This window comes from Lepidochelys kempii, chromosome 25 (assembly GCF_965140285.1).
Source record: "Lepidochelys kempii isolate rLepKem1 chromosome 25, rLepKem1.hap1, whole genome shotgun sequence".
Taxonomy (NCBI): Eukaryota; Metazoa; Chordata; order Testudines; family Cheloniidae; genus Lepidochelys; species Lepidochelys kempii.
The window spans coordinates 17,375,506-17,395,967 of record NC_136404.1 but is presented as its reverse complement, the minus strand read 5'-3'; the positions used below and the strand labels follow the sequence as shown (position 1 = coordinate 17,395,967).

Sequence of the window (20,462 nt, the reverse complement as noted above, 5' to 3'; positions counted from 1 at the left end):
GATGAGCATGCTTTGGAACCTTGGGGAATCCTGGCTGCCCATTGGCTGGTGAGGTAATCCCTGGGTTTATAATGAGAGGACTCTTTGCAAAGCCCCATCCAATCTGAGAAGGCAAAGGGACGCTTAATATGGCACGTGTGATGGAGGATGTGTGTGAGCTGTAGGCCCGGCCAGGAGCTTGGAGGGGTTCTTGGCTATCACAGCAAGAAAATGGGAACATCAATGCTACAAGCTTCAGCAAAGTAAATCAATAAAGAGGAGTCCAGACTATGAGTCAAATTCATATTTTTAATACACATCTCACCCAGCAGCAGCCAGGATTGTAAGAACTTACACGGCCAATAGTGACTTTCATTCCATAGGGACATATTACAAACTGATAACACAAATTATACATGCCTTTGGGGTGGGACACAGCATCTGCGTAACAGCACACAGCAATGCTATGTAACCCGTGCTTGTAGGCTGTGGGCCTTTTGTCACCCCTCTAGTGACTAGGCACCATAAAAGACGGAGCCTGCCCTGGCTTCCAGCTGTTGGATTTAGTCTTTGATCTTAAGCATTAACACGGTTTATGAGTTGAAATCCCACCAGTGGCCCAAGTGGGGTTCATTACAACTATACAACCACTTAGAATAGGAAGTGAGGAATAATCCGTATCCTGTGGAAACCACAGGGGGAATTTTAGGAGGCAGAATGCAACCCCCCACGCTGGATTTGACTGTTTACCTTGGTGCTTTCTGCTCAGAGAGGGGAGATGCACAGCTTGTCTTACTACTGAGAAAGCAGCTGGCCAAGCTTCTTCTTCTTCTTTTTATTTTTTGGCCATTTACAAAAAAAAATGACCCTCCCCTCTCCTCCCATCGACGCTTTCCACACGCTAGTCACTGTTTTTATCTGAGAAACGAAACAAATCTTCAAATGAAACCTCTTGCAAATACGGGCCATTCTTGTGGCTTTCACCGTCATCCAACTTCACATCTTCTGATCACGCCACCTGTCAGTCAGAGAGAGCTGTTTCAGTGATAGGACATCGCACACATTTCCCTCCTCCCTGCCTGGCTGGGAGTATGGACTCCCCAAGGGCCTGATTTGCAGACACAGTTGGCACCCACAACTCCAGCATTAATCAGTGCGGGAAAACCTGCCTCACTGAAGTAATGGGCATTTTGCTACTGACATCAATGGGGCCAGGATTCCCCCAATGGGAACGGCAGGTGCTCAGCACCTCTGAGAATCCAGCCCTAAGAAGTATGTACTTTTTGGCCAGAATGTTTCAATCAGGCTGTGAAACTTAGACTCTTAAATGCCCAAAAAAAAAAATCCCCAAAGATGCAGATTCAGAGTGACCAAACCGTGTATGAATGTGAGTAGATTTTTCAGTAAAAAAGAAAAGAAGAAGCAGAAATTCAGAAATAGTTTGGCCTTTTTATTTTGGAAAAACGTTTCGTTTCAGAATTTCCCTAAATGTTATTTTAAAAAAATTATAAAAAAAACCTATCATAGAACCCCCTGCAATGAAACAAAACGTTTAGTTAGATCTGATGTGATTTTTTTTTTTTTTTTTTACTTTTTTGCTTCACTGAGAAATTTTAAAAAAATTGTTTCAGGTCTCTCCAAAACAGTTTTTTTGCCCCCAATTTTTTGGTTCAGCCATTGAACCAAAACTTCAATTATTCACTCAGCTCAACTCTTCAATCCATATTTAACCATTTAAAGAGAAGGCGCTGAGTGCCTGCAGATCCCACGGAGCTAGCTGTGCTCAGCACCTATGGAAATCAGACCTCTTTTCCTTGGGGATCTCAAGGCAGGTTTAGGAACCTCACCCTAAGGCCCCAGGTTTGACAACTGTAGCCTTTATTTTGACAATACAATCAAACAAAAGCCTGTTGGAGTCACAGCAAATTCTGCAGCAGTGACCTCTGTCTTGTGATTGTTGACATTTAACCATTTATCTAGCTCAGTGGGGAGCACGGTCCTGTGGTTAAAGCACTGGACTGCGACTTACGAGACTGTCCATGGCTCTGCCCCAGGCTCCCTGTGTGACACAGACCAGTCACATCAGCCCTCTGGTTCCTCGTCTGTGAAATGGGGATAAGGTTCTTTCCTTTCTCCCACCCTTTGTCTGGTTGGTCTCTGGTGTCTGTAGGAGCTATGGGCCAGAGACTCTCTTTTACTACATGCTTGTGCAGTGACTAGAGTCACAATCTCAGTTGGACTTCTTTGTACCACTGTAACACACACACCAACCAGAGAACTTAGATGTTCAGAAAGCAGTGAGAGAGTCTAAGGAGAGTGATGGGGAGAGGGAAGAAAGCTAACTGGTTATTTTCCACTGCACACATTGTACTGCAGGGAGCAGTCTGGCCCTGACTGTGCATGGTGTGGATGGGATGGTCTAACCGAGGTTTTCCCCTCTCTCTGATTTCTACTACTCTCTGATTCACACTTGGGGCTTGCCTGCCTATTCTGCCCTCTTTGCCCACACACAAGAAATAAACCAGTGTATCGGGGAACTTCCATGAAATGTTCTGTCCAGATTATCCCCTGGATCCTGTTTCTTTTTGATTATCGGGAAGTTTGGCAGATCCTTTTGTTCTCCTCCTGTTAACCTTCATCCCCATGACCTAAATTACACAGTAATAACCACAACATCCTCTGCCCCTGCAGAAAGCAGCTAGTGCAATAATAGGTTCCTCCAAGCCATCTGAAGGATAATGAGAGGTTTTATGCTTTACCTTGAACTTGTGGGCCAGTGATGGAAATCTCCCTCTTATTAATTCAACTGATGGGAAATCATCATTTACAAATGCCCTGTTCATCCGACACAGGTGGCCACCGGTCAGGTGTCAACAGGGAGTGGGAAGAGCCAATGCATTAAAAGGGATTCTGCTGAGAATATATTAACTGCTTGGCTTTCTGAGAAACAGAGCCGTGTAAGGCACTAGAGGAGCGAGACCACTTTGCACATGCAACGTGGCTCGGACATTGCATCAACTCCAGTGGCTGCCTGTGGCTGCAAGCCCTGCAGCATCGAGGACCTGATCTACAGCCTAGTGCACTTCCAATGGGATTTGAATCTGGCCCTTTATTGTTTTCAGAAGGGGTATCACTGGGCTAGCAGATGTCACAGTTGTCTGGCTGGGGTGAGGGGCCACGTGTTTGGGGGACCGGGAGCACCTAAAGGGCCAGCTCTCCCCAGGGAATCTTGGAAGAACAGAGAACAAATTATAACAGGGGGTCTCAAGTCACGGCTGGGTCAATGCGTAACAGGGAGAGGAAGGGTGACCTTGTGGGTAAAGCACAGGCCTGGGACTCAGGAGACCTGGCTGTAGTTCCTGGATCAGTCCCAGACTCCTTGGGTGACCCTGGACAAGTCACCTAGGGCAAAATTTTAAAAAGCAACTAAAAATTTTGTCCTAATTTTTGGGGGCCCAACTTGAAGGGGCCTCATTTTCAGGAAGCACTGAGCCCCCACCCCATGCTTCCCCTCTCCCAGTTGGGTGCCTAATTCCCATAAGCTGCTCTGGAAATCCTAGCCAAGAGCAGTTCTTTTCCATGGCTTTAAAAAAAGCCCCCTTACTTCGCCCCGGAGAAGCACAGTTGTGGTGGCGTGAGCTGTGCAGCATGAATCTCCGTCGCTAAGTGAGTTGCCTTCCAGGGCTGCCTGACCCCCGGAAGTGGATGGAATCGGTTGGCGGAGCCCTCTGGGATGGTGTCAGGCAAGCGGGATGGCAGAATTTCCTGAAAATTAATGCGTACATCGTGTTAGCATCTGGGCGGGATCTGGAAAGAAGCTGGTTCCTTTGTACTTTCTCTCTTGTTCTTAGTTAATAACTCCTTTGTAGAACTTCGATTTCTGCCTGGATTCCCCCCTTGTCCCCAGTAGCATGGAGCATGACACTCCCCCCTGCCACACCACGGACACTGCCCCCTCCTCTATAAGGCACTCCATTCAGCTGCCCAGGGCGGAGTCCACATTGATTAATTGGCCAATCGGGGTATTTATCTCTTCCAAGATGTGATGTTTGGTGCTCATCTCACACCACGTCTGCTGCACACGTAGAGCGAGCCCTGTGCTGAAGACCATCACTTTACAGAGATCCCCTTTTCCCCTCAACTTGCACTTGTGCTCTGAGGCTACTTAGCTCATTTACACCCTTGGATCCCTGACTCTAATTGGGTTACATCAGAATTTGGCTTTTGGGCTATTTCGTACTCATCACTGTTGTTCCCTGATCTGCTCCATGCAGGGAATTAACACAGATTTATTCCTTTCTCCAAGAGTGTCTGATCACATGTGTGCACACGCATGGCTGCATGTCTGATCACATGTATGCATGTGCACTGCACGGTTGTGTGTGTATGTGTGCATGATCATGTGTACACATGGGCACTGTGTGTTCATCCGTGTGCGCATGCGAGAGCTGCTAAAAGTCCTGAACAAAATTTTTTTTGGTCAAAAATGGCTGTTTTTCAAAACATAAGTATTTTTGCAAAAAAAGTTGACAATTTTTTTTCATTTCTTGCAAGATTTTATACAGAAATTTTTATTGTCAATATTAACACAATGGTTTCCGATAGCCAGGTAATCAAACCTGGTTTTCAGTAAATGAAATGTCTTCAAATCAAGACTGGCCGCCTTTCTGGGAGATCTGCTTTAGTCAAACACAAGTTATTGGGCTCAATGCAGGGATAACAGGGGAGTGTCTCTGACCTGCGCTATACAGGGGTCAGACCAGATGATCTAATGGTACCTTCTGGTCTGAAAATCTATGAATCTATGAAAAGTTTAGATCAACGTTTTAATAAAATATTTCAAAATCAAAATTCAACACCCGCCCCCACAACCCAACCCAACCAATTAAAAAAGGTCCATTTTGAACCTTGCAAATAAAAACAAGTTTGAAATTTCAAAACTTTTCACCAATTATTTAAAAAAATTTCAACCAGCTCTACTGTGTAAGTGGTTTACCATTATCGCTCTCTGAGTCCTTTGCCTGCCCCATTCTATAATCCACTATACACACACCCTCAAGCAGGCCAGCTTCCTGCAAACCTCCCCGAGCAGTTTGTCTCGTGTCCTTGGACTTCCACAGTCATCTCTCGTCTTACACTGACGTTGTAAACTCGTCATAGCAGGGACCGTTTTTTTGCTCTGTGTTTGTACAGTGGCTAGCACGACAGGGTCCTGGCCTGTGACTGAGGGGTCTAAGCCCTAGGGGAATACAGATAATAAATAAGGGTAATAATGAGAGGTTGAGCTAGCTCCCCTGCCTCTCAGGGCATGTAGCCTTTGACTCAAAGTGGGCAGGACACAAAGGAGGATGATTAGCGGAAATTCTGGTACTTCCATCCTGGGCAACTTTTTGCGATTTCAGGGATTCTTCCTGTCGCGAATGGGGACCAAACGTCAAAATTCTAAACATTGCTGAGAACTGAAAAGCCCAAGAAACCTTTTGACTTGGGTCAGTCGGATCATGTAGTTTATATAATTTCAAGATGTTTCATTTACACTTTGACTGTTGTTATTTTTAATGATTTTTGCCATAATGAGATTACATTTCTAAACAAAAAAGCTCTTTCAACCGGAAACGTGGAACTTTTTGTTTGGAAAACGTCACAGCGAAGGGGTTTGACAATCTCTAAACTTCTTCTTTTTCTCTCTAAAATTATTCGAGTCAAGAACTTTGTCAGAACCGACCTGTCCCTGTGAGAAGGTTCGATTTTGGCAAGTGGATATTTTCCACCCCCCATCAAATCTCATAAAAAAATGCCCAACCATCTCTGGTGATGATTAGTTAATGGACAAGTTTCATTGGCGTGGTGGCTAAAGCTCCAGAAGCCGCCAACAGCTGCTCTGCGCTAGGGCTCCCAGTGGAAATTGGCTGGCCAGCTGAGCGGAGGCCTGGCTGGGTGACTGAATGCAGACTGGAGCTCCCGAGGAGGGTGCTGGCGGAGGCTGGCTCTTCCCACACACATGCCTCAGCATGTGTGGGGGTGGCAGAGAAAGCGCCTTGAGGCATTAGCCCCCCAAGAGCAGCCTGTGGAGCTGGATGGAGGGGACGGGGATGTTGTCATTTCAGGCCGGGATTCAGGAACGTTGAGGCATCTGGAGATGAAGGGAAAAGGGGAGTTAACGCTCCACCTCCTCCATGCCCCTATGTCTCCTTCCTTCCTTCGCTCACCCCTTTCCCCTCCCTTCAGCAGCTCCCCCGCCATTTCTCCCCCCGCACCCGCACGCAGGAAAAGCTGTGTTGGGGAAACAGCTGGTAATTCCAGTCAGGGACCTGATTTACATACATTTCCATATGGATTAATTTCTCCCCCCCACCCCCATCTCGGCCGTGGGAATTGGAGTCTGCTATCAAGGCGGGGGGGGTGTGTGTGTCCGTCCCTGTGTGCATGGAGAAGGACAAGCGGAGTGGGGGGAGCTGAGATCAATGGCAGGAGCCCTTTGAGGAGGGTGGGCATTTCGGCTGGGTCTGGTGCTTTGCATGAGAAAAGCTGAGAGTGTTTTGCTGGGGACACAGGTGGGCCCCCCGCTTCCAGCCTCCTGCTTTATTAATCTCATGCTCCCAAGGGAATAGATTTGCTGGGCGAACTGTCCTCCTGGGCAGGGATGGGCTCTGAAGTGCCAACCATACCCTGAGCTCTGCTGCCTTTTATCGAAGTGCCACTCAAATCAGTCTCCTCCCTCCGAGACAGGCCCATGCCACACATTTCTGACCCTGCTTCTAGATTTCCATCTCCCTGAAGGTCAGGGGTGCTGTTTGACTCCAGGGTTTTGGTTTGTCCCATTATAAAGATAGAGGGTATTTGGAAAATCTGGGTCTGGTTTTGGACTGGGATTGGAATTGGGATTCCTTCCCTACCGCTGCTTCCTATTCTGGTGCATCAGAAACAGCCCCCACCCCCACTCCCTGCCTGCCATGCATTGCAGTAAAAAGCCGCAATAATAAAAGGGGAGTCTTGGGTCCCCTTGGACAGAGATTATGGTTTTGTAACAAGGCTCCGAAACCTCATGACTACAGAGAGAGTCATGCCTATGGGTTGGAGCCTCAGCTTTACTGTATGGAAACAAACTCAGCACAGGACTCAGTGGGTGCAAACCTGTCTGAACAGACACCAATGAGAAACAACCAACCTTTGCTCTTTTCTGGCACCTCCTGTGCCAGGATCCCTCAAAACACTTCATGGACATGAAGGAATTTAGCCTCACAGGCAGGTAAGTTTTATTATCTCCATTTTACAGATGGGGAAACTGAGGCACAAGGCGGGAAGTGACTTGCCCAAAGTAACATACATTGAGACTAAGACAGAACACAGGCTGGAACTCAGGTGTCCTGGCCCCTGTGCATATTCTTTAACCATTCACACTATTCGGCCCATAGTCTCAAAAAAAGACTAGTGATTTTGAGTTGCCTTAAAGGGGCCAGATGGTCAGAAAGTGCTGGACATGCACCCTTTGAAAATGAGTATGGGGAGGCAGTATGGTCTAGAGGATAGAGCTCTAGACTAGGACTCAGGAGACCTGGCTTCTATTCCTGGGTGACCATGAGCAAGTTGCTTCATGGCTCTGTGCCTCAGTTTCCCCATCTATAAATTGGGGATAAGGTACATTGACCTCCTTTGTAAAGCATTGTGTGATCTACTGATGAAAAGTATGATATAAGCCCCGGGTATTTAGATTATTATTAGGTTTGAAAACACGGAAGCAGCCAACATTACTGGCCCCTTTGAAAGTTTGGTACTTCCCTTCCTCTCCAGGGTGTGGGGTGCGGAGGATAAAACCTCACCGACTGGGAAGTGCTCAGATACTACAACAATGGGGCCCAGAGACAGAAAGACCCACCCTGTGCTGGCCTCTGCACAGGCGAACCGCGCCCTGTGTGAGTAAAATGGCCACCAGGAGGGAGTTAAGATGGTCACTATGATGGGGAAAAATGGCATGTGGTTCTTTAAACCTGCTTTGGTTTCACCCAGGTGGTTTCAGAGCCTCTCAGTCAGGAGGCAGTGGAGAAGACTGAGTGGGCCCTCCGAGGAGAAGAGGGATGAGGGGAATGCCAGAGGGAGAAGAACCCTTGTTAAAATACCCCAGGGCCCACTGTGCAGAGTGGCCCCTGTTGTTATTTAGGCAGTTTTAGTGACATGCCGCCTGGGCCAGGCAGCTAGCAAAGTGCTGCTGGACTCCGAAGTCACTGGTTGTGCAGACTAACCCTCAAACCATCAACAACATGCGTTACAGGGGATGCTAACTGATGTAAACACATGGACATGCAGTCTAGCCATCAGCATGGGGACTGGGGGAAGTGAGAGCCTGGACTCCTGGGGTCTAGCCCCAGCTATGGGGGGCAATGGGATCTATAGCAAGGAGAGAGGCAAAGTATCAGGGAGCCTGGGCTCTAATTCGCATCTCTGCCACTGGTTCACTCTGTGACCTTGGGGCAGTTGCTTCACCTCTGAATTGAGCAAGGACCTTTTAAAATCTTGCCTTTAGTGACTTGCCCAGTCTGTGGTGGAGACACGAACTGCACCCAGATCCCCCGAGTCCCAGGTCAGTGTCCTATGGCAGAACGTTATTGTCACTCCTTTTCCTTGCCCTTATTCTGGGGACCGATTTAATTTCAAATAGCTAGAGTTTATTCCCAGGCCCAAGAGGGTCAGGTAGGTGCTTTCGCTCCCTGCCTGTCCTGGAGGGCTCTGCACCCAGGTCTGTCCGACAGTTTCCTCTCACTGCTGGCTGGAGGCTGCTTTCCTTTGTCCGTGGGAACACAGGGGTTTAGGCCTCTCTTCTCTATCACTGCCAGACTCTGTGCTCAAGGCCTTTTTGCATGGCTTTCGCTCCCGCAGCCTGAGCGCTCCTCGGGGGGTAAGGACGCAATAGAGCTGTCGTGACTGGGTGACAGCAGAACTGGCCCCATCTGAGGCCTGCTGTGAGGTGACAAAGTAGCTCAAGGCTTACGAACGAGTGAGCCCAAACCGCCAGCCTGCTGGGAGCAGGTGAGTCTGCAAAGGAACAGTCAAGCCAGTTCCACTCTGACTAGAACAATCAGTGTCAAGCGGTCCATGCACTGAGCTGATTTGTGCAAGTGTCCGGTGAGGGTGGGGGTGGCAGAGGGAAGATGCACATAAAATTAACTCTTTGCACACACACCCTCCACCTTTGGAAAGATTTCAGGGATGGGGCAGGACCCTGTGATGGAGGAAACTCCAGTGAGAAGAATTAAAAAGCAAAGGCTCAGAGAATCAGACTGAAAAGAGCCCACGGGTCCCTTCTAGCTCAGTCCCACTGGCCGGGAGGTGTTTGCTCCCTCCAGGGCTTTGGCCAGTCTTGTTTGTGTCATGAGATGTGACTTCCATGGCGGGGGAAGAACTGTGCATGCAGACTCGTAGGTAATGGGAAAGGCCTGCTCTTGATGCATTCTTTTCACCAGGCTGGCCCCTGGGACGTGGCATCAGGATATAGGGTCAGGGTTCAGGAAGGACCAGCAAGCACTGAGGGGCCAGGGAAGTGGAGATTTTAACCACCAAACTTTCTTTCACGACCTTAATTCCAGGCTCAGGAAAAGATTTGGGGGTCGGCCTTATTCTCAAGCAAGCTGGTCTGTAACAACAAGTTTGCTCAATGCCAGAGAGGGCTGCACCAGCTCCAAACAGGGAGGGGGATGAGAGAGGGGTGGTTTCTTGGCACAGCTCCCCCCCGAAGAAAATTCATCTTGCATTTCAACTGGGAATTAAATCTCCTTTGAGTGTGTTTCCTTGTGCACTAATGAAGGCCTTTGGGCTGAATTAGGACCCAGGCACCAGCTTGTGCAATGGTCAGTTCTCACGCAGCCTACTCTGGAAAAATCCGGTTGGGGATTTACCGAAAGTCAAGGCCTCAGTACCGACAATATCATAAAGAACCACGACAACAGAAGGACAATTTGGACATTGGAATCATCTGAGCCACAACTGGCTGGGAAGACATTTTGCCTTCTGAGCTGAGGTGACGGGGGGTAGTGGGAGTCCATGGACGAGCTTGGGGCACCACCATGCTAGGCGCTGTTCGAACACATGGTAAGGGGTAGTCTGGTCTCTAAAGATCTTATAATCTACCTAGAAAAAAGGTGGGGGATAGGAAGCCTAGATTCATCAATTTCAGGGTGTGTGTGTGTGATCAGCTAGTCTGACCCACTGTATAACATTGTTATCCCCATTTTATAGATGGGGAACTGAGGCCTAGACAGATGACAGGATTGGCTCACGATCACACAGGGAAGTAGAGGCAGGGCTGGGAACTGAATGTAGATCTCCTGAGCCCCAGCCCAGCTCCTTTGCGATGGGCACATCCAAACGCTTCTTGGTCTTTATTTCATGTTCCTGCCGCGCTTGCTTGAGGGAATTTTCCTTCCTTTTTCTGCAGTGACTCTTCAGGAAGAGTTAACATGGAGACCAACAACTGCTCCATGCCAGTAGTGTGTGTGTATGGTGGGGGAGCTATTTTGTTGGCATCAAGAATGGATTCCCCCCCCCCCCCGCTCATACACATTTGGTGGCGTTCCTAAGCTACAATTCACCACAGTCCAAGCAACATACTGGGCCCCAACCAACAAAACCACAGAGGGTCTCGGCCTGAATACATATTAGGGGGAACGTGAGGGGAGCTTTTTCCCTTAAGCCAATGAAGCTCAAGTGCAGATGAATAACGCCACCAAGCAGAGGTAAGAACCTGATGCCCACTGGGCTACAATCAGGACCTTCACTACTAAATGCTCCATGGCTGCTGAGTAATTTAGTCCAGCTAGGGGGAAGAGCACCTCGTCTTCCAGCACCACTCCTGCCAACTGCCTAGTCCAACCTCACGACGCCTTGGTGTGGCAAGCCAGGAGTGGTTTTGCTTTTCCAGGACAGCCCCCGGGTGGGCTGGGGAGCGTTGGGTCTGCCCAATAACTCTGGAGCTGAAGACCCAGAGAATGCCATGGCTCAGGTCTTTCCTCTGGAAATCTCACAGCCTGATGCTTTAAGACCGGGGAGCTCACAGGGCTTTCTCTTCCCTTTATCTGCTGCACGCTGGATGACTCAGCCTGCTCTCGTCATTTTTCACTCCTCCGACTAGGACGGTTGTGAGCAACAGCAGAATGTAATGTTAATTCTTATTTAGTATCTGTATTGCAGTAGCGGCCACAAGGCTCAGGCACGGACTGGTACCCCATTGTGCTAGGCACTGTGCAAACACACACTGACCACCACCACTCTGCAGGAGGCCAGATCAGGGAGCGAAGGGAGAGGGCTGCTCCTGTGTTGGTCATGTTGGGAGTGGGGTTTGGAGAGCAGATGGCCGGAGGGGATGCGCGTGCTGTGTCAACATCATGCAGCTTCTGACTGGTGCGCAAGAGAGGACAAAGTCCTGAAAATACTATAAATGCCATTTGGGGCAAGTTCCAGAGGCTGAAGCCTGTTCTGCAGCAAAATATTCTAATGCCATCTACATTTAAGAACATAAGAACGGCCTTACTAGGTCAGACCAAAGGTCCATCTAGCCCAGTGTCCTGTCTTCTGACAGTGGCCAGTGCCAGGTGCCCCAGAGGGAATGAACAGACCAGGGAATCATCAAGTGACCCATCCCCTACGGCCCATTCCCAGCTTCTGGCAAAGAGAGGCTAGGGACACCATCCCTGCCTACCCTGGCTAATAGCCATTGATGGACCTATCCTCCATGAATTTATCTAGTTCTTTTTTTCATCCATGTCTACAGTTCTCCTCTCGAGGGAGTTTTGCCCTAGACATACACCAGGGTGGAGTGGAGCAGATACCCCAGGCTGGCTAAGGAGACTTGGGAAATGGAATGTGGGGGGGGGGCTTATCACCACTAGAGTGCTAATTCCAATCCAGGATTTGCCCTGATTCCAGCCCCCAGTGGCCACTTATCAATGTGGGTGCACCAGTACGAATGCCTCCATGTAAACCGTGATTTGCACCAGTGCAGCTGAGTGTGGTTCATGCAGGAGTGAGCTGGTGCAAATCACAGCTTTACTTGTCTGTGCTAGGGGTTTGCACTAGTGACTGGTTGCCAAGGGCTGGAATGGGGGCAGATCCCGAAGGGACAGTGGGCTGAAATGAAGGGACAGGGAGACGTGGCACCTGCTAGATGCAGCATGGCCTAGTAGACAGGGCACTGGCCTAGAACTCAGGAGACCAGGGCTCTATTCCTGACTTTGCCACAGTCACGGGTGTCTGTTCTCCTCCCACTCTGTGCCTGTCTTGTCAGACTGTGAGCTTTTTGAGGCCGGGACTGTCTCTCTGTCTGCAGCCTAGCACACTGAGGGTCTGGCTTTCAGCTGGGGTCACCATAATACAACCAAACAATATCACCATAGATAAGTGGAGGAAGCAGGGAGAGGAGGATAGATAGGAAGTTGGGTAACCTTACAGTCAGTGGGAGCAGAGGGTGCTTATTGATATTAGTTTTATCAGCTGGACCTAGCCCAGGGAGGGTTTTAAAAACAAAAACAAAGCTGGTAAAAAATAAAGGCTCTTCTTCTAAATTAAAAATGAAAGCATTGTCCAAGCTACTTCAGATTTTGGGCTCAAAGCCCACAATACTCTCCCAAAACAATTGCAAAGAGATTTTTCAAAAATAAGATTTTGTGAAAAATTGAAGCTGCAAAGCAAGGGAAACACCCCCTTCACTTTAGTGTTAGCTTTAAAGTGTGCGTGCAAAGGTTCCTTCAGAGTCACCGTTACTGTAGGAATTAGTTAGATTCATAGATTCCCAGGCCAGAAGGGACTGCTGTGACATGTAGTCTGTCTCCCCCCACCCCCGTATAACACAGGACAGAGAACTCCCCCAGAATAAGCCCTAGAGCAGATCTTTTAGTAAAACATCCCAGCTTGATTTCAAAATAGTCAGTGACGGAGAATCCGCCACGACCCTTGGTCAGTCCATTATTCTCACTGTTAAACCCCTCCGCCTTATTTCCAGGCTGACAGTGTTTAGTTTCAGCTTCCAGCCGTTGGACTGTGTCCGACCTTTCATTAGTACAGATTCAATAAACGTTGTGCTGGGAGAAAGGAGGTCTCCGTTTCTCTACTATGGAGATTAAATAGGGTAAAGAAAGATTCCTTTGCAGCCCCGACCCTGACCAGTTGCTCCTGAGGGCTGGGATCGAATGGGCTTCGTGTACACAGCAGTATATGGGGGGGGGGGATTTCTTTCGCATTCTTGCTCTCGGAAGAAGAAAAGCAAGAGGCTGCAATAACTCCCTTCAGTTCAGAGCTGCCAGCGCTTCGTTATGAAACCTGCGACCAGAGACGTCGGGGTAACTCCCACATGAAGGACAAGGCTCCTTTTAGAGCCACTTTAGGCTCCTTTTCTATGCGCTGTGAAGGCAAATTCCTCCAGATGGCAAATATTTTGATTATGGACTGAAAGAAAGAACCATTCCGCACCCCCTCCTTTAAACCAAGTACAAGAGTTTGGGGAGGAGGGGGAATCAAACTGGAATCACATTGAATTCTGCTTGTCCTTGAACAGTAGGAAAGGGACAACAGTTTCTTTCTCTGTCTCTTTCTTAGAATTGCATTTAATTTGTGGCTAAGGTGTGTTTGAGACCAGAGTGCTGAAGCAGCACCCAGACCCTGAATGCAGCTCACGGAGGCAGAATCCCATGCAGATGCGGACCCACCAGTTTATAATAAATACTGGAGCTGGTTGGCAAATGGAATTTTGTCTGGCAGGAAACGTCACCATGTCAGAATTAGTTCCCTGTGCTGAGTCAGACTGGAAAGTCAAAATATAAAACATTTCCCAAAGCATTGGAACTGGAAATCACCCACAACAAATGTTTGTTTGGATTTTTTGACACTTTTGATCAAAAGGAAACATGGTGGCATTTTTAATTTAGAATCAATGTTTCACAACGAAAAACCGTGGATTCATTTCAGAATGTTGACACGGAAGAAAGAAACGTCACTTGGATTTTTCCCAATTGGAAACCTGTTAAAATGTTAAAACTGACATTTCCCTGCAAAAAGTTTCAGTTCTGATGAAACAACATTTCCCTACAGGAAAGCTGCTTATATGAAAAATATTGACCAGCTCCAATGAATACAAGAATGCTGGAAAGATGCTGGTTTGAAGGACTGTGAACAGGCCAAAAATCATACATTTGTTTGTAGTGAAACTTCTTGCCACCCTTCTATATGTTTGTACGGTGCCTAGCACAATGTGGTCCAAACCTGGTTGTGGCCCTTAGGAGCACCACAAGATAAATCTTAAATAACAACACAATAATTCAAACTAGGGCCCTGATCCTGCAAAGACTGATGCACATGAGTAGTCTTGTTGATTCACACAGCACTGGATGGGACCTCCTGGATTATTCAATCCAATCCCTGCTATTACAGATAATCTTGTCACATAATTCTGTTCACAAATTTATCAAGCTCCATCTTCAGACAAGTTAGGCTGATTCACATGCTTAAAGTTAAGTGTATGTCCAGCCTTTGTGAGATCAAGGGGCATAGAAGCTTTTCAATATGGGGGGGAGGACAGATATAATTTCATCATATGGTGATGATAATACTCTTTCCATACCATGAGTATCTCTGGAGGAGGTTAAACAGAAGCTACTAAAGTTAGACTTTTTAAATCAGTAGGTCCAGATAACTTGCATCCAAGAGTTTTAAAAGAGCTGGCTGAGGAGTTCGCTGGTTAATGTTGGTTTTCAATAAGTTGTGGAGCACAGAGTAAGTTCTAGAAGACTAGAAGAAAAATAATGTTGTACCAATTTTTAAAGAGGGTAAACAGGATGACCCAGGTAATTATAGGCCTGTCAGCCTGACATCAACCCTGGGCAAGATAATGGAGTGGCTGATACGGGACTTGATTAATAAAGAATTAAAGGAGGGTAATGTAATTAATGCTATTGAACATGGATTTATGGATCCTATCAAACTAACTTGATATCTTTTTTTGATGAGATTTCAAGTCTGGTTGATAAATGTAATAGTGTTGGCATAATATACTTAGATGTCTGTAAAGTGTTTATTTTGGTACCGCAAGACATTTTGATAAAAAAACTAGAACAATATAAAATTGATGCGGCACACATTAAATGGATTAAAAACTGGCTAACTGATAGGTCTCAAAATGTAACTGTAAACAGGGAATCATCATATAGCTTGTGCATTTCCAGTGGGATTTTGCAGGGATCAGTACTTGGACCTATAGTATTTGATATTTTCATTAATGACCTAGAAGAAAATTGGTAAAGTTTGCAGGTGACAGTGAAATTGGAGGAGTGTTAAATAACGAAGAGGACAGGTCACTGATTCAGAGTGCTCAGGATTGTTTGGTAACTTGGGCACAAGCAAACAATATACCTTTTAATAAGACTAAATGGAAATGTCTACATCTAGGACCAAAGACTGTGGGCCTCACTTACAGGATGGGGGACTCTATTCAGGGAAGCAGGGATTCTGAAAAAGTCTCAGGGGCCTTGGTGGCTAATCAGCTGAATATGAGCTCCCAGTGTGACACTGTGGGCAAAAGAGCGAGTGCGATCCTGGGAGGTATAAACAGGGGCATCTCGAGCAGGAGCAGATACCTCTGTATTTGGCACTGGTGCGACCGTCGCTGGAATCCTGTGTCCAGTTCTGGTGCCCACAATTCACAAAGGATGTTGGTAAATTGGAGAGGGCTCAGCGAAGAGCCATGGGAATAATTAGAAAACCTGCCTTATAGTGATTGATTCAAAAAGCTCAATCTATTTAGCTTAACAAAGAGAAGGTTAAGGGGTGACTTGATCACAGTCTATAAGTATCTACACAGGGAACAAATATTTAATAGTGGGCTCTACAATCTGCCAGAGATAGGTCTAACACAATCCAATGACTGAAAGTTGACACTAGACAAATTCATAGAATCATAGAATATCAGGGTTGGAAGGGACCCCAGAAGGTCATCTAGTCCAACCCCCTGCTCGAAGCAGGACCAATTCCCAGTTAAATCATCCCAGCCAGGGCTTTGTCAAGCCTGACCTTAAAAACCTCTAAGGAAGGAGATTCTACCACCTCCCTAGGTAACGCATTCCAGTGTTTCACCACCCTCTTAGTGAAAAAGTTTTTCCTAATATCCAATCTAAACCTCTCCCACTGCAACTTGAGACCATTACTCCTCGTTCTGTCATCTGCTACCATTGAGAACAGTCTAGAGCCATCCTCTTTGGAACCCCCTTTCAGGTAGTTGAAAGCAGCTATCAAATCCCCCCTCATTCTTCTCTTCTGCAGGCTAAACAATCCCAGCTCCCTCAGCCTCTCCTCATAACTCATGTGTTCCAGACCCTGAATCATTTTTGTTGCCCTTCGCTGGACTCTCTCCAATTTATCCACATCCTTCTTGAAGTGTGGGGCCCAAAACTGGACACAGTACTCCAGATGAGGCCTCACCAATGTCGAATAGAGGGGAACGATCACGTCCCTCGATCTGCTCGCTATGCCCCTACTTATACATCCCAAAATGCCATTGGCCTTCTTGGCAACAAGGGCACACTGCTGACTCATATCCAGCTTCTCGTCCACTGTCACCCCTAGGTCCTTTTCCGCAGAACTGCTGCCTAGCCATTCGGTCCCTAGTCTGTAGCTGTGCATTGGGTTCTTCCGTCCTAAGTGCAGGACCCTGCACTTATCCTTATTGAACCTCATCAGATTTCTTTTGGCCCAATCCTCCAATTTGTCTAGGTCCTTCTGTATCCTATCCCTCCCCTCCAGCGTATCTACCACTCCTCCCAGTTTAGTATCATCCGCAAATTTGCTGAGAGTGCAATCCACACCATCCTCCAGATCATTTATGAAGATATTGAACAAAACCGGCCCCAGGACCGACCCTTGGGGCACTCCACTTGATACCGGCTGCCAACTAGACATGGAGCCATTGATCACTACCCATTGAGCCCGACAATCTAGCCAGCTTTCTACCCACCTTATAGTGCATTCATCCAGCCCATACTTCCTTAACTTGCTGACAAGAATACTGTGGGAGACCGTGTCAAAAGCTTTGCTAAAGTCAAGAAACAATACATCCACTGCTTTCCCTTCATCCACAGAACCAATAATCTCATCATAAAATTCAGACTGGAAATAAGGTATAATTTTTTGACAGGGAGGGTAATTAACCATTGGAACAATTTACCAATGGTCGTGGACAATTTTTAAATCAAGATTGGAGGTTTTTCTAAAATATCTGCTTCTCAGAATTATTTGGGGGAAATTCTCTGGCCTGCGTTATTCATGGGGGTCAGACTAGGTGATCACAGTGGTTGCCTTCTGGCCTTGGAATCTAGGAGTGTCTGATCCTTCAATCCTGTGGGTTGTCCTTATTCTTCTTGTGGATATTCCCATTGAAATCAAGGGGAGTAAGAGGTCTGTGGGATCACGGCCAAATGAAATGCTGGTTTAATATTTGATACATTGGTGGCTAGATACCGAGATGACTGGTGCTCTGTAAATAGACAGGCTAAACATCCTCCTTTGGGAGACCATGGACCCCACCCCAGGCCACTGCAATCAATGTAAGCCTGGTCACTAAGCTCAGCAGAAGGAGAACGGAGCCCTGTCTCCCTGCAATTGTGGCAGGACGTGGGTAGGTGCTCAGCTGTTGTCAATTTCACTGAGCTTTACTGATTCCCACCAGATGAGGATCTGGCCCCAGAATTTCTAGCACTCAGGGGAAAGCTGAGATGAAAGGATTCACTCAGCCCGGACAGAGGCTTGTCAGTTGCAGTTCTGCTCCTTGTCATTCTCTAAGCAATTTCAGTTGCTGGATCTGCTGCATTAAGACCCCGATTCAGGGAAACACTTAAGCATTTGTTTAACTTGAAGGATGTGCTTATGTTCCATTGACTTAAGTACATGCTTAAAATTAAAGCACTCGCTTAAGTGCTTTCCTGAACTGAGCCTAACAGAGTGCTGCTGTGTTTCAGGGCCAGATCCTCAGCTGGTGGAAATCAGTATAGCTCACTGACTCTGATGTTACTAGAGCGATTTACATCAGCTGAGAATCTGGCCCTAGGATTCCCAGAATGAGGAAAGTTGAAATTAAGAGATACAAACAAAAATAATTTCCACCGTAGTTTTTTAAGCAATGCATTTCCTAATATTAATTATTATTATTGATGTGTATTGCGGTTTTGCCTAGAAACCCCAATCATAGAGCAGTATACAAATACAGAACAAAAAGACAGCCCCTAGCCCCAAGGAGCTTATGCTGCAGAATGTAAGCCTAAAACCTAGGCACCTAATTCCCTTAGATGCCTGTGCAAACCCCAGCCTAAATCCTCCCACCACCACACTTACTTTTCAAAGTGAACATGAGCTGCCGTGTTGTGGCTGAAGCAGAATTGCCAGATTCCCTTTAAGTGGCAGTCTTTATTTATTTATTTATTAGGTATTTAGGGGATGATGATGATGCCTGGGGAAAAAAGATCATTATCTGAGTTGTTTGGGTTTCCTTTTTTTTTTTTTTTGGCTTTCAACCCCCACCCCTTTGATCTTTATGATTAATTATTATTAATTGTTAGTAGTAGTAGTAGAAGTAAGCACCAGTTAACAGTGTCCTTGCAAGAGCTGTTTCTCCTGGGAATTAGCTCACACTGTAAACCTTGGTGATGCTTAAAGACACAAATAATCTTTGCTTCTTTTCTCCTCCCTCGTGACTCAAGCCAGCCCCCAAACTCTCCTTTTCAGGCACTGCAGACGAGCAGCCACTAGATGGTTCGCTGCACAGGGAAGGCTGATAAAACCCCCAAATTGTCCTGTTGAGGATACTCCTCCCTCACCTAAATTACCCTGTTTTCTTTTAATAAACTAATCAATAAGTGTCACCAGCCTAGTGCTCTCAAGGCACCTTCTACTAATATGATACACCCCCCAGCATCCCTAAGCAATGCTACAGTAATAATGCAATATAATGTGCTCTGCCCAAGCAGCCCTACCATAAGAAATGGGTGGGTACAGTCCCAACCCTCACAAACATCCTTACATTTAAAAACAAAACCCAGCGACCTGCTAATGGAGGGAGAAAAGAATAACTCCACTTTGCAGGTTATCTGAAGAGCTCAAAACATTTTAAAAATCATTGTCCACAGTCCTCCCTGCAGGCAGTGTTATGCCCATTGCACAGATCAAAAGAAGTAAGGTCATTTAATGAATCTGTGTTCAGAGGGCTGCAAAGAGAACTCAGGAGTCCTGATTACCAGCCCTCTGCCGCTAGACCAGAGTTTCTTCCACACAGTTACTGTCTGCTGGTGTTCCCTGGCTCCAAGTGGACCCCGTAGGGAGCTGGACCAAAGATCCCACAGGTATGTGTTGCCATCTACTATGTTCTGGTGGCCCTGATGGATGGACGAGAAAGGCCTCATTGACCAGACAGCCCTGCAAGAGCAGTTCTTCCCTCGGCCCACCTCACCACAGATATGTTTCAAGAAGTGGATCTGCTGATCAGAGCAGGACAGACTAGTAGGCTGCATTCCTGGGCTCTAATGAGAGTTTCGGGACCTTAATGATTAGAAAGGGAGAGTGGAAGTCAGGACTCTTGGGTTCAAAGATGAGCTGTGCCACTGACTTCCTGTATGTCCTTAGGTCACTTCAGCGCTCTGTGCCTCAGGTTCCCCATTGCAAAATGGGGCTACCCCCACGTACCTAACTCACAGGGAACCCCGAGTCTCAATTCCTTTCTGTTTGAGAGCTTAGGCTGAACGGTGCATTGCAAGAGCTGAGCATTCCTGCTGTTTACCAGCCCTACTTGCCAGTCTGAGTCACAAGGCTCATTTCAGACCTGCTGCAGCCACTTGTCTATGGCTCGCCAGGAGCTGTTACATTAAACTAAAACCGGACATGACCCTGGTTCTAAATCCTGTGAACTATGGAGCAATTCCAAGGTTGCAAGTGAGCCAGGTTGGTCCCAGAAGAGACGCTGACCGGCTTAAAGACTGCAGCGGGAGAGCAACCTTGAGAGAGAAAATAAACTTTCTACAGGTCTGGGGAAGAGGATCCCCATGTTAGGAATTTCTTTAGAAATAGGAAGGGAAATCTCCCTTTCCCTCTCTCTCCTGGTGCCGCTGGGACACTTGGGGTATTTCCCCTGATCTGTGTTTTAAAACCCAAACAGGGGCAAATTCTACAAGCCAGACTGGATTTTAAACCCCCTGATTACTGCCCGCTGGCATTTCAGGGCTGGATTCCGGGGCAGAACGGAGCTGTGGCAGCACGGATGCCGAGAATGAAATTAACAGAATTACAGTTTAAAGCTAAGCTCAGCATCAGCACAAAGGTTCTTTGCCATGGAAACAAGGGTTGCTAAGGGATTGACTAATATGTAGTAAAATATTCTAAAAGACAAGTTCTCATGGTGCTGTGATTACAGCCTGTGAGCGCAGGAGCTAGGGACCAGGGAGGGCGGTGGTGGTGGGCGTACCAGT

General features: G+C 47.1%; 1 long non-coding RNA gene across 19 annotated transcripts in view; it reads right to left on the bottom strand.

Moving 5' to 3' along the window:
* Positions 1–268: 268 nt before the first annotated feature.
* The window catches only part of LOC144929893 (uncharacterized), a 109,139-nt gene continuing 88,945 nt past the window's right edge, over positions 269–20,462 (bottom strand). For all 19 annotated transcript variants that reach the window (XR_013635017.1, XR_013635021.1, XR_013635024.1 and 16 more), the window contains 2 exons: positions 3,584–3,744; positions 269–997 (listed from right to left, as the gene is read on the bottom strand). This is a non-coding gene — a long non-coding RNA (uncharacterized LOC144929893). The remainder of the gene's footprint in view (positions 998–3,583; positions 3,745–20,462) is intronic.